This window comes from Camelus bactrianus, chromosome 25 (genome assembly GCF_048773025.1).
Source record: "Camelus bactrianus isolate YW-2024 breed Bactrian camel chromosome 25, ASM4877302v1, whole genome shotgun sequence".
NCBI classification, from domain to species: Eukaryota; Metazoa; Chordata; class Mammalia; order Artiodactyla; family Camelidae; genus Camelus; species Camelus bactrianus.
In genome coordinates, this window is record NC_133563.1 from 32,919,221 (window position 1) to 32,939,543 (window position 20,323).

Consider the following 20,323-nt stretch of genomic DNA (forward strand, 5'->3'; position numbering starts at 1 on the left):
ATGATGACAACATAAAATCACAACTTTCCTTTGCCTGATTTGGACAGTCAAAGGGCCACATCTTCCCAATTTTTATAGAAAAATTCAACATGGGCACATGCAATTTCTAGGCAAAGGAGATTTTATCAGGGGATAAGAATCCTTCTGCCTTGCAGGTTTGAGATCTAAGATTTCACTGAAGGAATTTCTTCATGGGTTACCAATAAAAGCATTATTTTATTTAATCATCAAAATACTCATTGCGACGAGTATGTCACCATTATCATTCCCATTTTATAAGTAAGGAAAGCTCAGAGAGGTTAAGCAACTTGCTCAAAGTCACAGAGCTATTATGTATAGAAAAAGGATTGATAGCAGGTCTGTCTGACTCCCAAGTCCTTGCTGGTTACTATCCATGAGGTATTATTCCCTCCTTCTCACCTCGGCCCCTTTGCACGGGCTCTTCTGGGTGGGTTGTGCCTAATGTTTCACAGGGCAGCCCCTTCCATGTTGCACTGACCCAGACTGTAGAAATTCTTTCTTAATTTGAAATCTACCATTCTACAAATTTCATCTGAATTCTACCCTTCACAGTACATTGGAAAACCAACCAACCAGTCAATCAATGAAAAGTTCTTCCTTCTGATAGCCATTCAAATATTTAAAGACAGTTCCCACGTTCCCTATAAGATGAAATCTTCCCAAGTCTTCTCATGTGGCTTGATTTCTAGTTCATTCACAATTCCGCTTGCCCTCTGGCCATTCTTCGGTTTGTCATTTCCTGCTCAAAAGGAGACACCCAAACTGAAGAGCATTTCTGCTATGTCCAGTGAGTCTAGAACACCATGAGACCGTCACCCACTTGATATGGGCCCCACACTTGTATTAATGAGCCCTAAAGTCACATGAGCTTTTAAAATGGCCACATCGCATTGTTGGCTCAAATTTAGATTGCTCTTAGCTAAAACTTTGTTTTTTTTTCAACGATACTGATGTCAGGTCAGATCGTCTCAATCTTCAACTTCTGCTGAACTTTTTTTGACCTACTGTTTTTCATCTTGTTTCAGTGCTCTTTTATTTAAAGAGCATATATAAACATATTTAAATCCTTCTACACGTGAGTCTGTAATGAAATGTATAAACTCTTCTTCCACCCCTGGGCCACCTGTGCAGTTGTTAAGTATGTTTTCCTCCTCTTAATCCAGATATTAATCAAGTGTTATAAGAGGCAGGCTGAAGAATTGAGTTCTTTGAGGTTGGCACAACAATTTTACTAATCTAAGCTTTTAAAAAACTTATTAACTTCTTAATTGAACCAGCACCCACACCTTGTGAAACCTGAGATGCAGTATGTCCATGACATGCTCTTTAATCATGAACTTAGTAACTCCCTTAAAAATGGAAATGAGATTAATGAGAAATGCACTTTCCCTAGAAACACCATGCTGGTGCTCGGTCAGTACCAGTGATCGCAAGCCGTCCTGCCAAAACTCACAGCCCACTGGTTTCCGGGGATTGATGCTGTTACAACTTGTTCCTGGAATTGCCTTCTTGACTTTCTAAAGATCTTTACACTGTTTGGAAGCCTTGTTTAAGCAACCCTTCTGAAATCTCATTTACGTAAATAATTGGCTTAATTGAGTATTTTTCCTGACAGATTTTCTAAAAAATTCAACACTTCTCCAAAACACCAAATCAGCAAAGTCCTAGCAATGTTTCCGATTAGTGTTATTTATTTATAAGTCAAATACCTCCAAAAGACCGCTAAATATAGCAAGCTTGTGAAATACATTTACGGAACTTGTAACTGTGAAGAACTGCATCAGGCAAATCATGGCCTCCAGGTCAGCAGGGGTGGAATCTAGGCCATGTTTTGTTGTTGTTGCTGTTCTTATTTTGAGATGATCTTTTCCTCACTCTCTGAGGCCCTGGAATTTTGTGTTTCTTACTCCTTTATTTTATTGTGATGAAGGCATCATCGTTATATTATGGTCTGAGTAGACCAAAGGAGATGTAAATTAGTCTGAAGCATTTCTGGTCTCTTGGTGCCAGTCGAAAGCCTCTTGGGCTTCAGTCTTGATGAAGTCCGGAATTAATGAGAGGTGGGTAACAATGATCAAAGCTTATTTCTGTAAGCTCTGAATATGCATAGTGTGTTTGGATAGTAAGATTTGTTCACTTTACTATAATATCAAATATTCATTGCATCTTAGAAATTGGGGTGGTTTTTTAAAAAGCATTTTAAAATTTAAAATATATTATGTAGACAAATGCATAAAATGTACATACAGAGTTGAACAAATTATTGTAAAGTGAACACCCATGCAATCACCTCTGGGCCAAGAAGCAGACCCTTCTACACCCCTAGGACTTCCCCCACATTATCCACCAGCAACAGCCCCCCTCCCTGTTCTCCAGATGTAACCACTGTCCTTTGATAGTAGTAATCTCCTCGCTTTTCTTTGTAGTTTATTGCCTGTGGATGCACCCCTAAATGATACATATTTGTTTTACCTGTTTCTGAACTGTTTGAAAATGAAGGTATATTGTATTATTCTTTGTGATTTGCTTTTTTTTTTTTTTTTTTTTGCTCAGCATTGCAAGATTCATTATTTTGTTGCGTAGATCTGAAACATTCCTTTTCTTGCTGTACTAAGGGGCGCACCGTGTGAATATACCATATAGCAGGCATTTTGTTTTTTTTGGGTTTTGGTGATTATGAAAAATGTTGCATGGATTTTTAAAAATGTTTATTTTAGTGCACATAAGGCTGCCTATCGCTAGGGGATATGGAATATTCAAATTTCCTAGGTAATGAGACACTGTTTTCCAAAGCAGGTGTGCCGGCCCACATTCTTGTCGTCAGGAGTCCAAGTTTCTGAATCTCTACATCACAGGCTTTTTCATTTTTATCAATCACATGGATGGTAGCTGTGTCTTGCGGTTTTAATTTGCATTTCCCTGATGAACAGTGAGGTTAAGCGTTTTTATATGTTTTATACGTTAGCCATCGGGATGAGGTTCCCCGTGAGTACATGTTCACAACTGTGCCCACCTTTTTCTTAATCAGATTATTTGCCTTTTCTTATTTATGTTTATGATTTCTCATATATTCTGGATACTAGCCACCCCTTTTAAAAAATTACGTATGTTACAAATATGTTCTTTCACTCTGTGATCTGTATTTTAATTCTTTGTATAGTATCTTTTGATGAACAGGACTTTTCATTTTTGGTATAACCCAGTTTATCACTTTTCCTTTACATCCAGTGTTTTTTTCTGTCCTATTTAAGACATCAAAATTATTAAGATATTCTCTTATAGTACCTGCTAAAACTTAGGTTTTGGCTTTGCATATTAGTTCTCCAGTCCACCTGGAGCTGATTTTACATACAATTTTTTCAGTAAGGATGTCTTATTGTCCCATCACTATTTATTGAAAATGCTGTCCTGTACTTACTGTTACTGCTGTTATAGATCAAGCCCATATATGTGAGGTCTGTTTCTAAGCTCTCTATTCTGTTTCATTATGTTTTAATCTTTGCATAAGTATCACACCGTCTTGATAACTAAAATACTGTAATGTCTTGATATTTGATTTTTAAATCCTCCCACATTTTTCCTTTTCTTCAAAAAGCAGCTTGTCAAATTCTACAAAATAAATTTACTAACATTTTGATTGGGATTGCACTGAACCTATAGATTCGTTGGGAGGAACTGACATTTAAAAAATATTGATTTTTTCTTATCCATGAACATGGTATATCTGTCCTTTAGATACCCTTAATATTGCTCAGTAAATTTAGATTTCTTACCTTTAGAAGCCTTGCACATCGTTCGTGTATTTAGTCCTTAGTGACTGATACTTTTAAAATTATACTCTAATTATCATCTTTTAAAAATCCATTTTAACTGTTTTTTTGTTTTTTGTTTTTTGGTTTTTTTTGCTGGAATAGAGAAACAGAGATTTTTATGTATTGACTTATTTGTTGTAAGTAATAGTAATGTTATAAGTATAGATTCTTTAGGATTTTTTATATATACATAATGGTATCTGAAAAAAATGACAGTTTTTTTTCTTCCAATCCTTGTCCTTATAGTTCTTTGTTTTCCTTATTGCCCTGGCTAGGACCTCTAGTACAATGTTGCCTAGAAGTACAGGCTTGCTCCTACCCTCCAAGGGAAATATTTTAATGTCTTATTATTTGTCATAAAGTTTGCTGTAGATTGTATGTTACTATGTTTTATCAAATTAAACCTGGATAACCTAAAATCCTTAGAAGAGACCTGGGCATGGTTTTGAGCTCATATTTGGGGAAAAGCCATGGGAAGCGGGTTCAGTTTGGTCCCATCAGTCTATGCCAACTTCTTCCAGAAGAAGCTGCAGTCAGTTAAAGCCTGGCACTAGAGTGGACATTGGCCCAGAGGGATACATCCAGAAATCTCGGGCTGGTTAGTTTTATGAGCATATCCAGTAATAAAACTTGGCCTTGTCGCCGTCCTTCTGGCATTTACATAACATAACTGTACCCTTTCCTGCTTTCTTTAATTAAGGAATCTTAAAATATATTAAGTGCCTATTACAGTGTCAGCCTGTACAAAGCTGAGCATTAAGTTTTTAGAAAGCCTCCTGCTTCCCTCCAGTGACAGTCCTCTCTATTTTCTGTTATAGACGATTGTTTTGCAAGGGTAGTTGACAGCCATGTTCACCCTCCCTCATTCTTGAGAGAACACACAAGGTAACAGATACTACAAGGTGGGGGTGGGGGTGGGAAATGACCATATACGCAATCCTACTCTCTGCTTATTCTAGGGAGAACTCACTGGTGGCTTCTTGGGACCCTGGGCTTGTGCTGGGCTGGTAGAGCAGCAGAACTGAAGAAGTCCAGGAACCTAGACCTGCTTACATTGGTAGGGGCTGAAAATTGCTGCCAGAGAGAAGTGAGCAGAAGTAAAAGGTGAACTGAGCCAGGGAGAAAGGCCCGAGCCAATGGGAAGGATTTGAGAGGGGAGTTTGGGGGAGTTTGGAGAAATAAGACAGAAAGGGATCTTAAGCGCACCTGCCATACTGTGCTAAAAAATGACATAGAAATGGGGAAAGAAGGTTGGGAGTAAGGTCTCTCTTAGGAATCCATGCCCCTTTGATTTAAACTCTTTTGGATTCTCCTTTGATGTTGGCCTCGTGTCTCTTCTGCAGTGACACAATACCAGGTCAATCAGTGGCGCTGATCCATGCTGATTATCCAGAATTAGGCTCCCAAATTCAAATCTCAGCTCCACCTTGTGATACCCATGTGACTGTGGCTTTCTCTTCCGGAACCAAAACACCCACCCATAGGTTTCAGTAAAAATTAAATGAGATAACACGAATGCAGTTGTTCTGCACGATCCCTGCAGGATCACAACAAATGCTTCTTCTTTTTTTTAGAAATTTGACTAGAGACAGCAAAATGGGGGCCATGTGGAATAACCAAGATCCTCAACTAAAGGATGGAGGAAAAAAATTTGGCTGCAGGGAAAGACAACTAGTTACGGCATGCACGGCTCAGCCTGTATTCTCACCAGGAAGACATACACTGGGATAGAATAATTCACCTTTATACCTTCAGAAATACTGTAATTAATTAAGCTGGCTATGGTGGTAAAAGACTTTTGCAAGGGAAGTGAATATTTATTGGTATGTCATTCGGCTATCTTAATATTATCACCTAACACTGTCAGATTGTGTTCAGAAGAGTTACAGATGGCTAGCTGGCCACTTGGGAGTTTCCACTCTGATAGGCAAATCAGTAGACACAGATGATCACTGACATGCGCACGAAGGGAGGCACCTGAGGCAGCCCCGCTGGACGCAGGGAGCACTAGTCTGTGGGTCAGGGCTACCCCTCACCACTCCTGAGCCATGGGCCACCAATTACTAGCACCTTGACTGCCACGCCTCTCCTCTGCAGCACTTACACGGCTGTAACGGCTTAATTTGTAAGTATCCATCTCCCTCAGTGAATGAACTGAGAGTCTGTCTGCTGCATTTGAGCAAATCTGTCCATTCTGCCTCACACGGCGCGTGGCTCCTGGTGGACTCAATGTTTGTTGAATTCATTATTGAATTGGCTGGGGTCCTCCGGAGAAGTTTTTCCCTCTGTCCTTCATTTCTTCATCTATAAAATGAGGGGGTTAGACTAAATTATCTTTGAGGTCTCCCTAACATTGCCATCCTTCATTCCTTGTGCTTTGTTTTCTGGAAGGCCTTCACCACCCCCTACTTCTTGCAAGTCTGCTGGCTGGAATCCCTGCTTCCAGCCTGGTCCACCCCCACACTGCCTTGAGACCTCACTCTGACATGTTAATCTGACCATGTTCCTCTTCTGCTGAAACCTTCCACATACCAGCCTCTGTTGGCCAAACACCAAATGCCTGAGCCTGGCAGAGAAGGCCCTTCATGCTCTGGCCCCTCTCCACCGCTGGAGTCCTCCCACCTGGTGACTTCCCTCACATGGCACCCTCTCCCTTAAGCCATCTTGAACTACTTAAAGTTCCCCAAATGGCCCTGTTGCCCTTTATTTGATGTAAAATGGGCATATTTACAGGGCTGTCATGAGGAGATGTGGGAATATAATCAATTCTAAATGATCTATTTAGGCAGCTATTTAATTATCTGTTAACATTACACATGTAAGATTGATGGATCCTGAGTGTATCGGTCTGCTTGGGCTGCTATAACAAAATCTCATGAACTGGGTGGCTTACACAACAGACATTGATTTCTCACAGTTTTGGAGGCTGGGAAGTCCAAGTTCAAGGTGCCGGTCAGTTGGGTTCCTGTGAGGGACTTCTCCCTGGCTTGCAGATGGCCATGTTCTTGCCGCATCCTCACATGACAGAGAGAGAGAGATCGATCTTTGTTCTCTCCTTATAAGGACACTATCCCGTCATGAGGACCCCATCCTCATGACCTCATCCAAAAATAATCACCTCCCACAGGCCCCATCTCCAAATACCATCACATTGCTCAGCCCATAGCTCTGAGCAAAGAGGCTAACGGTTTATGATGACTGGCCTCTGTCTGGCATTCTCCTTCAGCACAGTGCCTGTGGGAGCAGGAATGTCATCTCTGAAACAAGGTATCCTGCACAGAAAAACCTATCTACACTTTGTTCGGGTGGGAATGAGGGAAAAGGAAAGATGGGGAGTGTTGAGACATGAGGGGGAGAGACAGGAAAAAGCCAGTTCACAGAAGGGTCCTGCGTTTACGAGAAATTATGGGTTTTATCTCCTGAATGACTGGGGTCATGAAAAAATAGATTCAATGATACAGTCACACATGGTTGGCTGTTTGTTAGCTTTAAGAGCTATTAAAAATGTTCATCCTAGTGATCCCACATTGGGGAATTTATCCTAAGAAAATAATCCAAAAGATTAAGAGAGGTATGTACACAGAGATATTTATTACATTATTCACAATAATAAAAACTGGGAGAAACCCACAAAGGAATATTTGAGTAGTTAGTAAGTATGTGTTTGTTGAGTGAAGCAACAAATGCTTGCTGAATATAAAGCGACAATTAAAATAGTGAAGAGAATGGAAAAATCTATGAAGTAAGTCAAATAAACAAAATACAAAATTATAACTGCACGATAGTACAACTCTGTAAATACAGTGACAACAGATGGACAAAACTGGAGTAAATACAGGTAAAGATGACAACAGACTGCATGTTAGGTTGGTGTAACTGTGTCACCGACATAGCATGTCTACAAAAGATACTGCCTTTTTGCAAATAAAAACCATCCTGTCTTATAAAAGGTAATCTGGTCAGCTTGTCTGCAGTCACAGCCTCACAAAGTAGCCTTTGTCTGTCGCCAGCCTGAATAAACACTTGCCTTCAGTGACACAAGTGAATTGATGAAATATTTGGGGTCAGTAGAGTGGAAAGAAGTGTGTGTTTTATAATGAGGCACAGAGCAATCTGGTAACCGGGGGAAGCAGGGTGGAGGAGGAAGAGGCTCTGAACTGTTAAGTGAACTACACGCTTCAGGCCAAAGCATCCATTATCTCCCACGTGCAGGAGGAGAAACAGGGCTCTCGTGTATAAGTAAGCCAAAGGGAGCCTGAACAGTATGACGATGGCTGAGCACACCTGTGCTTATCCTCCCGGGAAACAAACACTGGAAAGAAAGAGAACCAGCTACTTGGCAATAGTTACGACATTACTGGGTTTTGCCATTATAGCCTGTCAGGTAATATGTCCCCTCAAGGCAGAGCTGTAGAATTTTAGAGCTAGGAAAGGGGTAGGTGTTCAGCCAAGGCCACACAGCTGGAATACAGCACTGAAGTAGAAACACAGGCTTCAGAGCCACAGGGACCGAGTACCCAACTCCAGAACCGCCACTTTCGGGGTACGCCTGAATCACGCCTTCCCTCAAATGACTACTCCACCACCATATGCCAAGGTCAGTCAGTATTCCCTGCACCACCTCATTGGGGTCCTCACTGCCAGCTGACCAGCAAGTGGTCCATTTCTAAAATCCCACTTTTTTATATTTAAATTTTAAAAAATATAATTAAAGTATAGTTGATTTACAATGTGTTTGTTTCAGGTGTACAGCACAGTGATTCAGTTACACATATATGTTTTTTCATATTCTTTTTCATTATAAGTTATTACAAGGTTTTGAATATAGTTTCCTATGCTATACAGTAGGACCTTGTTGTTTATCTGTTTTATATATAGTTGCTTGTATCTGCTAATCCCAAACTCCTAATTTATCCCTCCCCACCTTTCCCCTCTGGTAACCATTAAAATCCCATTTTAGAGTCAGCTTCCTAGGACCACTTCCAGTGCCAACTGCCTGAGACTGAGACCCGTGCGTGCAGACTCTGACATAGAGGGTTGTTATGTTGAGAGTTTGTCGGGGAGGGTTTTCAGGAGACACCTGTAAGGAAGTAAGGATGGCAGGAATGGGCGGAGGAAGCTGTAAACATGTCACAGGCAGTAAGTTGGGATGGGATACCAGAGACGTGGACATACTCCTGGTATAACATTTCTGGCACTAGAGAAGGGTGAATGCTAGCTAGAAACGCTAAAATGGTAACTGGAAAGACAGTGGAATTGATGGCTGTGGCAGAGCACCACTGATCTGATGGAAAGAGAAAACAGGCTCAGGGCGAGTTAAGGAGCAGGGCTCCTATTCTGCGGGGTGAACCGTAGCAGGTACACCACGGGGCTGGAGCTGCGGTGGCTGCTTCCTGATTATGCTGGTTCCCGTCGCCCAGGACAGTGGCACTGACGCTCTAGAACCAGCAGCAACCGTGGCAGCTCGGGTCAGCAGTGTGACTTGGGTTTTTTCCTGGAAGCTCATCCCAGATCTATTTCTTCAGCCCCCACAGTGATGCTGCTTATCAATTCCAACCCAAGTCTGTCTGATTTCAAAATCCACGTTCTGTCCTCAACACCATGTGGTGACTTGGAGGACTGAGCTTTCACTACCTAAATGAACTAAATCAAGGGAAGGACACATAGTTGGAGGAGCTGGAGGGAGAAGTGTATTCAGTTTTAGGCACAAGGTTCTAGTAAGACAGCTGATGAGACCATCGAGTGGAAATTTGAGGGTGAATGACTGGCTCCCATCAGAGAACCTGGGACTAAAAATGTAGATTTTGAGTTCCCTCCTAAAAATGATGGTTGAAAGCATGGTCCTGGGTCCGACTGCCTAGGAAGAGCATAGGAAGGGAAGAAGTCTGAGAAGAGGACTGTGGTTCAGGAAAAAGATGCAGGAAAGAAAAAAAAAGGCAGCCATTTGGGAATAAAATTCCTGGGTTCAAGTCCTTGCTCTACATCATGCTAGCTGTGTGATGTTGAGCAAGTTACTTAACCTCTCTGTGCTTGGTTTAGGAGTGAGCTCTAAGCATCTCGTTCTCCTGGCTCCAATCTTTGGTTCTGTTTGGAGAAGAGCAGAAAAGTTGCTTGTCATCCCCAGGCTCATTGTCTCATGTTTACAAATGGCTTTTCACAGCTCTCACATAACCATGTTTAAGACAGGAAGAAAGGAACGAGACTCAGTGGAAAAGAGGCTCCTCTCTAACTTGGAGGCAACTGTTCTCCAGATACTCTTTAGCAAATGTGTTCTCAAGTCTCACTGGTCAGGACTGGGTTACCTGGTTTGTCACCCTCAGTTGCATGGGAGGCTAGAAACAGGCCAAGTTTATTACTATCTTAGAGCCTCTTTCTTACTAGTCTCTCTCCTTAAAGAGTTCTTCCTCCTGACTTTGGAATGGTTTGCTCCCTCGTTTCACATAGATCTCTGCCCGTATCCTATGTTTGCCTTCCCTAACCTTCTCCATCACTCTCCATATCCTTACTCCGACTTACTATTTTTTTTTATGGTGGTCACTGATTAATTGCTTGATTGACACATTTATTTATTTAGCTACTTGAATATACATTTACTAGGATGAAAGCTCCACACGTGTCGGGATTTTTGCGATACTCACTACGGCATCCTTGTGTCTAGAACAGTGCTTGGAACACAGAAGCTGCCTCTATGAACATTTGTTCAATGAATACATAAATGGGTGGACGAAAAGACCTCTTCAAAAGCCGTAGGGGCCATGTGAGCCCTACGAGGTAGTAGCCCTTTTCTGACTGAGGAAACAGTGTCCTGGGAATGTCCAGTGGCCTGTCTAAGCTTTACAGCTAGCTAATCACCCTGTCTGTTTCTAGGATTTCCCGTCTGTCTGCATCTATTAAACCACACCTAGTCTAAGAGGTAGGAAATTGGGCTTCCTGCCCTGGCTCTGTGGACAATCTTCTGTATGACCTTGGGCGAATTAGAAAACCTGAATTTTCTATGACTTGTTATTCAAATCGTGTGAATAAAGGCAAGGGGGTGTCTGAAATCTCCAAGGTCCTCACCAGCTTTACCTTTATTTAAATACCAAACAATTCACACTTACAGGGTAATCACTGTGGTCATATTTGCTTCCTGCCTTGGAACAAAGACTGCAGGAGAGAGTAACTGAGATGCAGATGTGTAGCCCAGCGGCCTCACACTGACCAGCTAAGTCCCCGTCAGCCTCAGTTTCTCTCCCTGGCAGAGCACCCGGCCACTCCTGGACTTGCTGGGCAGCTACAGCCCCTACCTTACTAGTTCTCTCATCGTGGGCAAAACATGTGGCTTCTCTAAGCTTCAAACCCTTTCTGTGAAGATTAAGTGGGATAATATACATAAGACAGAGCTGAAATTGCTTGTTGCTTGGCAATTGTTACAGCGAATACTGGCAACACACAGGCCAACTGGCCATGACGGGTTTAGCTTCGATGACCGCTGTGTGTAGCTCCTATATTAGAAATGCTGCTTAACCATGGAGATAGAGTAAACAAAGGATCCATGTATTTTTTTCCGGAAAATAAATCATTTAAATATGCAAACTTGCACAGATCATTGAAGGCAGTTAAGAGTACAGCCTTGAATGTGGCTAATAAAATCAGCATAGCTTTTGCCTGGCCAGGGCAAAGGAAAAGATCAAGTGGCAAATACCATGTTGGATGCTTGCAGACATACTATCCCCTATAATGCTTGGTGAATATCGCTGAGACAATGAACCCTGTCCTCTGTGGGCCACCATCCAAATATATCTGATGCACATTCTTTATTTGTATTTTTAAAAAGCCTATTGCTTTGTATGCATTTAAATGAATAGTATTGTGTTATAAATCTCATTCTGCTTTTACTTTTTATCACTAAGTACTATGCTTATGACGAGTCCACGTTCCAGGATGGATGCCTACCTGTTGCTTCCAGTGCTGCGTAGTACTGCAGCGTCCACCCACATCTCACTCATCTGGAACGATGCCTCTTGTGAAGGGGATGTGGAAACCCATGGGCACTGCTTGTGGGAAGGAAAATAAGCTGGTATGGCCACTCTGGAAAACCATCTGGCACAATCCTTGGTCACATTCCAGTCATACATCCTATGATGTGGGTAGATACCACGGAGAAATCTGTTCATTGCGGTCCTGTTTATGAAATCCAAGAGCTGGAGATGGGCAGCTGGGTGCCGGCAACTGGTATGCAGCTCATGAGGGACAACTGTTGAACTGTTAGGAATTTGGTGACTGGTTTCTACATTCAGCCATTACTAAAAATCAAACTATACATTATATTACATATATATATATGGTATCTAAATATATATATATATTAAAACCAAAAGTAATAATTACTTAAAACTCATCACTTCCTAATTTTTTCACTATATTTTACCGTCATCTCGGCCCTAGAGGTCACTGCATCTACTATGGTGGAAACATTATTTAATGGCGCACTCCACTGTGTATCTGTTTCCCATTCTGTGTTCAGGGCCATCACACTGGCAGCCTGAAACAGGCCATGGTGGGAAGTTACACCATGAAAATCAGCAAACACTACAAATCATTGTTTTTTCTCCCTGAGAACCAATTGTTAAACATTTACCAGCTCACTGGAGACTGTGGTGTTCTCTCTCCTTTACAGACGAGGAAAATGAGGCTCAGCCAGGTTATGACACTTGCCCCAAATCATACGACTTTTGAGCAGGAGAAACTGGATTCAAACCCAGGTCTGTCACAGACCTTGTACTCTGATGAAAACGAGGAGTTATACCATTTAGACTATAAAACTTACCTCACCACCACCAGTACACTTTTTTTTGTTTTGTTTTTGAAATCTAATGGCTGCCAGCACCTGGATGCAGTGTGAGATCAAGAAAAACAGAGTTTTTAGAAACACCTGCTTACCAAGTGAGCGTCATTAACCGCGCACGGGAGAGCGCTGTCCTGAGACGCAGGTGCTACTGCTCACAGCTCACGTGGGAAACAGACGCCCTGTGCTGCAAGGCTGCGGAAACCAATCATTCCACACTACAGCTAAGCTATTTTAGCTACTGTTTAACTTTATAATATTTGTTAAGTAATACGATCTGCACACCGGAGACCTTGACCCTGGCTGTGCAGTGTGAGTTTACATACATGGAAGTCACTTCCTAAATTTTCCTTGGAGAGTGACCTGAAATTGAGCCACCTTTTGTTCTCATGCTCTTTCCTCCCTCATTCAGTCATTCAGCTAGCCCTCAGTGAATATTTATAAAGTCTCTATTACATACAAGACACAGGGGAAACAAGTCAATAAAACATGTCCCCGAGTTTCAGAAGCTAACAGTCCAGGATTAGAACGTACATTTTATATGTGGGTCTCTGATTAAGGCCCACAGCAAAGGCATATACATAAAGTCTAGGGGAACGTCTTCATCTGTCCGGGTTGCTATAACAAAATACCAGACTGGGTACCACGGACTGCTTACACACAACAGAAATGTGTTTCTCACAGTTCCGCAGGTTGGGAAGTCTAAGATCAAGGTGCCGGTATAGCTGGGTTCTGGTGAAGGCCCTCTTCCTGGTGGCTGACTGCAGACTTCTCAGTATGTCTTCACGTGGTGGGAGGGACAAGCAAGCTCTCTGGGCCTCTTTTATAAGGCACGAATCCCATTTATGAGGGCTCTGCTCTCATGACCCGATCACCTCCCAAAGTCCCCTTCTATTACTATCACCTTAGGGTTAGGATTTCAACATATGAATTGGTGGGGGAGGCACAAACATTCAGACCACAGCAGAGGATAACTAATTTTCATAGTATAAACTGAAAGTAAGGACAGTATTGTGTCTCTGTGGCCATGGAAATGGTAACTTGGGCCTTGTACCAAAGAAATGCGTGTAGAAACATCTAGCTTGAGTGATTACTCTGGCAGAGATGATACTACATGTTCATGAATTAAGCAAGGGAAGGTGTATGATGCATAGAATATCAGAAGACACTGGTTCAAGTCCTGACTCTGTTGCTTCCTTACTATGCGACCCTGAAATAAGAAGAAATTTCTCCTATCTGGGACTCAAACTCCTCTCACATACGGGTTAAGTGAAGGCTGGGTTGTTATAACAAAGGTACAGAATCTTTAAGAAAATGGATATTTATTTCTCTCTCCAGTAATAGTCTGCCAATCGAGCTGCAGGGTAACTCTGCTCCTTGAGGTCATTCAGAGACGTAGGTGAATTCCTGTGCGATACATTGTGGTGTTGTGGCTAAAGACATAGCTTCTGCAACCAGACCGCCTGGGTTTGAATCCCAGTTCTGGTGCTTAACCCACTGGGGGATGTGCCTTAGTTCCTTCACCTGCTAAATGGCTGTATCTACCTCATAGGACTGTTGGAAGATTAAATGGCTTAACGTACAAAATGAGTGATGGCAGTTATTATGGTTGTGGCAGAAGAGCACCGAAATGTTTGCGTTTATCATCCGAAGTTTCTACTTTTCCCCCGATCTCAGTTGACAGTTCCTCATCATCTTTTTAGTTCTCTTTAAGAATTTATTTTGGTCCAGATTTTTTGTTGTTTACCTGGGATATAAAATGGTTGAGTCTTCCAATACCAGAAGGAGAAAATTCCTCTTATTATTATTTCCTCCCAGAGCCCCTAATGGTTAAAATTATTTGATAGAATAAAGAACTGTTGTCTATTCTATTCTAATAATACATCAAAGTATGCATCTTCAATATTGAGAGGTACAAAGAGATGGGAGATTTTAGACTTACCTTGCGTTACCCTCTTTATCATCAAAGTAGCAGAAGCTGTAACTTGAATAAAGCATTATGATTAAAACATATTTTCCAATATTTGTTCCAAATTCCAATGTTCCAAATATTCAGCAAATATTTTCCAATAAAAATGGCAATCTTTAAACCAACCCCTGGTCTTTATTAACACTACCTACCCACCTTCTTGGCTGTGGATAGATCACACTTCTGGATCTTATTTATTATACACGTTTCCAGCTCTTTTTTAAATTGCTACCCCTGAGTCTACTTATATACAAACACAAGTTACTCTGTCCGCATATCATCTGACTTAACATGCTCACCAACGTTGTGTGGCATTACAATGCTCATTTTATAGATATGGAAAAGGAGGTCCAAAGAAGCAGGCTGCTCTAACACCAGCTCCTGTGATTTAAATCCAGTGTTTCCCATTCTGTCGTTAGCTGTTCACTTTGGGCAAACCATGTCAAGGCCATCCCTCCTCTTCATTTTCTTAAAGTAAAATGTAAAGGTGAGATCGTACAACCGCTACAGCCCCCTCTCCCGACACCTTCTGGAGAAGACTTGGGCTTCCTGAGCTGATGGACTTCGGCAGCAGTGATGTAAAAAGTCACAGGGCGAAAAGTGGGCTGGAAGCTCTCTTTTTGTGGGTGTAATAATCTAAGCCTCCTCTTTGCTCTGCTGAGGACCACCTTCCTATTATTTGGAAGAAAGAAGGATGATTTAACCATTGCGCGTGTTCCACTACGCCCATTTGGAGAATCGTTTTGACGTTTCTTGACGGAGAATGGCATCTGCACACCCAGATAATTACAGCAGGCTACGGGAGATTTGTGAGTGAGGCCAAGTATGAAGCTCATAAATTCCACAACTTGGAAGGATAAGCTTTTTGCAGGATAAGAGAAGAAACAAATGCAGCTCTGGAGAGTAACGTCCTCGTCACCCTTATAGAAAACACACGTTCTCACTTGAGAAGGTAGTGGAAAGAGTATCCGGAACAGGAATTCTGGACTGAGTTAAAAGTCCTCTGCTATTCATTAGCTATTGATTTTAAGTCACAAATCTATTTGGATTTTAATTTTCTCCATTGTAAAATGAGGGTGAAATGAGATGTTGCAGATTCTTTGTAAACTCTTGAATTACTATTGAAATGTAAATTATCATCTTTTTATAGCATCAGTCTGTGCCCTGAATAGATCAGTGACAGGGGAGCCAGGGCTGCGGGGTGCTCATCCTCTCCAAAGGAAGGAAAGAAAGAGCTGGAGAAAGGAAATTAACATCTTAGGGCCCTTCTTCTGCTTCCTGTAACATACTTACATCTGATGACAAGGTTTCTGACTGCGTGGTCATTGGAACATAGTAAAACACTGGGAAAAAAATGGGAGATTTAAGCCAGATGGACCTGGCCCCACCCCTATCTGTGCCACATGCTGTGTGAGTGGGAAAACTGCCTGTCCTCTCTCTCCAAGACTGTCTCTGTATCTATAAAATGAGGAGAGCCTTTCAGGGTAACTGTGAAGATTTCCTGACACCTCATGAAAAAGCGCCTAATGGTCTTTTGGACATTGTAGACAGTCAATAAATGCAACTCCCCGTCTCTCTTTCACAGAGGGGAATTGCTGCATGGATGACTTTAATGTTGTTAACCTTTTACTGAGAGTTCATTGAGACCCACCGATGGAATCATATATGGAAGGGGAAAACATAAGTTGAAAACCTCCATAGAACTTTTTCTCTGTGATAATTGTCTGGAGAAGTAATGTGCCGATTAGGCTAAAAGGAAAGGGAAGCTTAAATATCATCTGAATGACTTTGAAAACTGTGCTGTACAGTAAAATAATACATATTAAGTAACACAGATTTCCAATTCATTGCATTGCACGTTTCATTGACTCGCATTGTCTTGCAGCACTCAAATGTAAAACACTTTTCCTTTCAAGGATATGGTTTGCTGTTTAAAAGGAAAAAAAAAAAGCAAGCAAAACGATGTATCACTGGCCTTCTTCCTGCCAGCTTTCAAATTACCCCCATTTAACCCCAGAAGAACAACTCAAAGAGCAGTACCCTTTAGCTGAGTTTCAGCTTAAATGTTTCTATAGCTTCCTCGCTGAACTGTGATTCATAAGCCTTTTAAAAATTAATTATTAAAACCATTTCCATTAGTCTTTTGCTTGGCCTTTATGCAATCACTTTCATTTGCTGTTTAACAAGTGACAAACTACCAGCATTAGCTATAAATACACGGCACTAGATATGGGGAGAAGGCATGACTCACACTGGACTGTTCCCTCGGGCTAACTAACCCAGTGATGACTTTTCTGGGAAGTGGTGTCAGGTTCACTCTTAACCTACAGGCAATACAAAGAGAATTCTCTTTTTCTGTCAGTTCCTTCTACTCCTCTTCTCGGTTCAAGGTATTGAGACACTTTGTTCACTTGGTCTGTTGGTAAATTCCTTCTGCTGTCTGTCCATCCTTCTGTCTGTCCATCTATCCATTTAGTAAATATTAGTGATTACCAACCATGTAATCAAATAAGAATGTGTTCCTGCCCTCAAAAAGAACACACCTGCAACTTGGGAGAATTGGACAAATAAATTAACCATTATAGTGTACTAAGTTCTGTGGTCTGGATGCCCAGACAAGGGTAGCAGGGATGGTATCTAGGAAAAGATCATATCAAGGACAATTAAATGCCATCACAGTAAAGATTCAGGAGGGTGGGGGAGCATTCCCAACAGAAAAGCAGCATATGCAAAGGCACAGGATGACAAAACAGAAGGACTGTCTGGAGAACCAAAAGTGGTGAAGAATGGCTGGACTGGAGAGTTGGCTGAGGCTAGTGGCGATAGAGGGGGACAGTCAGGAAGGTGGGCTCACTTTAGCAGCTGTCTAGTTGTGCCCCTCCCACACTAAGAGGGCAGCCGGGGAAGCAGCTTAGCAGGTGAGTTCACACACATGTGCCTTATGTTTGAACTTTGGTGAAAGTTTCTTTTAGATCATCAAAAACCTGTGTACTGCTTTAACAATACAAGAAGTGAAGTCTGACAAAACTGGCTGGTGGAATATGGGTTAAAGTGTTCAAAGCACTGCTGGACAGGTAAATGCAGTGTGGGATACACTGAAGGTGCAGGGATCCGCTCCTTTGGTAGCTCACATCCCCTCCTGACGCTGGTAACCAGCAGAAAACACACAGGGCGGGGGAAGTTACCATCGACACTCTTATTAAAACCATGAAGAATGAGCAGTTACAACACTCACAGTGCCTTAGTTCCAGAATGAGGTTTCCCTTGGCTCCGGTGACCACTTTTATTTGGAAAGTTGGGCTACCAGGACATGACTTAGTTCTCTTTAAAAATCACTGCCGAAAGAAATGAAAAATACACAGATACCTATTTTATAAGCCTTTTAAAGTTAGGGGAAAAGCCTTTAAAACCGTATTAGAGCACATGTTACAATAACTCCTTATTATCACTTCTGCAATATTAATGATGCCAGTGCTGTTGGAACATGAAACTTATCATCTATGTCAACCTTTATCTTTTTCAAAGGATTCTTGTATCGATTATTTTATACCTACAACACAAAAGGTAGGACAAATGTGACTGAGGTTCAAGATACTCACATGTATAAATACATATAATCAGTGAATTGTGTTAAGGGAAAAGGAATAGTATCCAGGTCTCCTGGATTCTTACCCAAGTGTTTCGGAATCCCAGCAACCTCTGTCCACCCCACCTCAATAGCTACTTTATAAAGGCTTTTTATTTTTTTAAAGGTACATACTTCCTGTTGTAAGTCCTGGGGATGTGTGCACAGCATACTGACTACAGTCAACACTGCTATGCGGTATACTTGAAAGTTGTTAAGACTGTAGATCCTAAAAGTTCTCATCACAAGGAAAAAACATTTTTAAAATCTATATGATATGATGGATGTTAACTAAACTTACTGTGGCTATCATTTCCCAGTATCTGTAATTATTTGTCATTATGCTGCATGTCTCAAACTTACACAGTGCCATATGTCAATTATACCTTAATAAAGATGGAAGAAAAAATAAATTTTAAGGAGGAGGGGATAGCTCAAGTGGGAGAGTGCATGCTTAGCATGCACGAGGTCCTGGGTTCAATCCCCAGTACCTCCATTAAAAAAAAAAGGAAGAAAGAAAGAAAGAAAAGAAATAAGTCTAATTACCTCCCCCTCAAAATAAAAAAGAATTATAAAATGACAGACTTAAAAAAGTCGGTTGCCATTCACAAAACATTTCAATAGTTCTTTGACGTGGTATGTTTACAAAATTATGGGTGTTACAGCATAGGCTCTTTGCTGACCCTGAGGCTGGGCCTTGTTCTCGGGTTCTGGATGTGAGAAGAATCTCCCATCATTTCTCGCTGCTGTCTCCGTAACCACCCCCAACAAGTGAGGTTCAGTCACTCTGATTTCTTGTCCTGGGACCAACTGCAGAGGCAGCACAGCCAGCAAGTATTCTCATCTCCAAGACACACACTGGCCCAACAAGGTAGGGAACCCAGTAAATGATAACCATAGTTACCACGTTCCCTTGTTGACAGCATCCATTCTTCTTCACCTATCCAATTCCAGCTATCCTCCAGGGCCTCCTAAAAGTCCCACCTGTTTCGAGAAGCCTCCCCTAACTGCTCCTGCCCACCCTAGTGTCTGCTTTCACTTGTCTCCTCTAATACTGTTTCTCTTCACCAGACTATTTAATAGCATTTGCATCCTAGCCTTCTTGTATCGTAGATTGTTTTTTGAAGCAGGTGTTTTGAAGTCAGAAATAATGGGTTCAAATGCAAGCTCTGGAGATACTAGATTCTGTTAACATCTTTGGGCCTGTTTCCATATGAGAAAAAAGGGTAATACCTTGTCAGGCAAATATGAGGACATTTAATATATTAAGTTCTTAGCTCCTCTCCACCTAAGACAGAGTAGAGGCTCAATAAATGTGAATTGGAAACAAAGGGCAGGAGCTATGTCTTATTCTTCTCTTATCTCTCCTGTAACCTGGCACAGGCTACAAAGAAAAAGCTAAATGAATGTTAATCACTTGCCCTCATAGCTGACAGAGCTTGCCTCTGGTCTCAGGAAACCAAGAAAGCATCTTTTTTTCTCCCTTCACAATTATAATTAGCCCACATGAGTGTCATCACAGTCAGGGTGATGTTAATACTTTTTGTAAGTCTCATTTACATAGTATTTTAACATTTATAAAAGGTTTCTTCTTCTTAAAAAAATGTTTATTATCTCATTCGATTCTCCCAGTAATCCCTGAATGTTGGCAGGGAAGGTATCATTAAATTTTATATACTAGAAACCTGAATTCAGTGTGATTCGTATTAGTAACCCTTTACCCTAATTTAGAGTTTAGAAAGCATTTAAAAAATGCTAAGGTGGATTTAGCAGCCTGCCCTCAACATAAAGAAAATTAACCCCCCAGCAATGCTTTACTGTTAGTAAAAGAGCTGGCTGTATGAACTGTCAGAACATTTCTTTCTTCCTTACTCATCTAATCTCTCAGTGCTCTACACTTTGTATAGCATAGCCCTTCTTCTCTAAAGAATCAACTTTCAAATTTCCACACTTCAAAATAACTGACCCTGCCAGCACTAACACACTTCCTTATAGAACAACCTCTTGGTTAATAATTCAGCATGACCTTGGGCAATTCACCTACCCAGACCTGTTTCTTAACAGAGAAC

At 41.4% G+C, this 20,323-nt stretch overlaps 1 pseudogene; it reads right to left on the reverse strand.

The window, feature by feature from the left end:
• Nucleotides 1–7,404: 7,404 nt before the first annotated feature.
• Nucleotides 7,405–20,323, reverse strand: part of LOC141575046 (small ribosomal subunit protein uS8-like) — a 28,934-nt pseudogene continuing 16,015 nt past the window's right edge.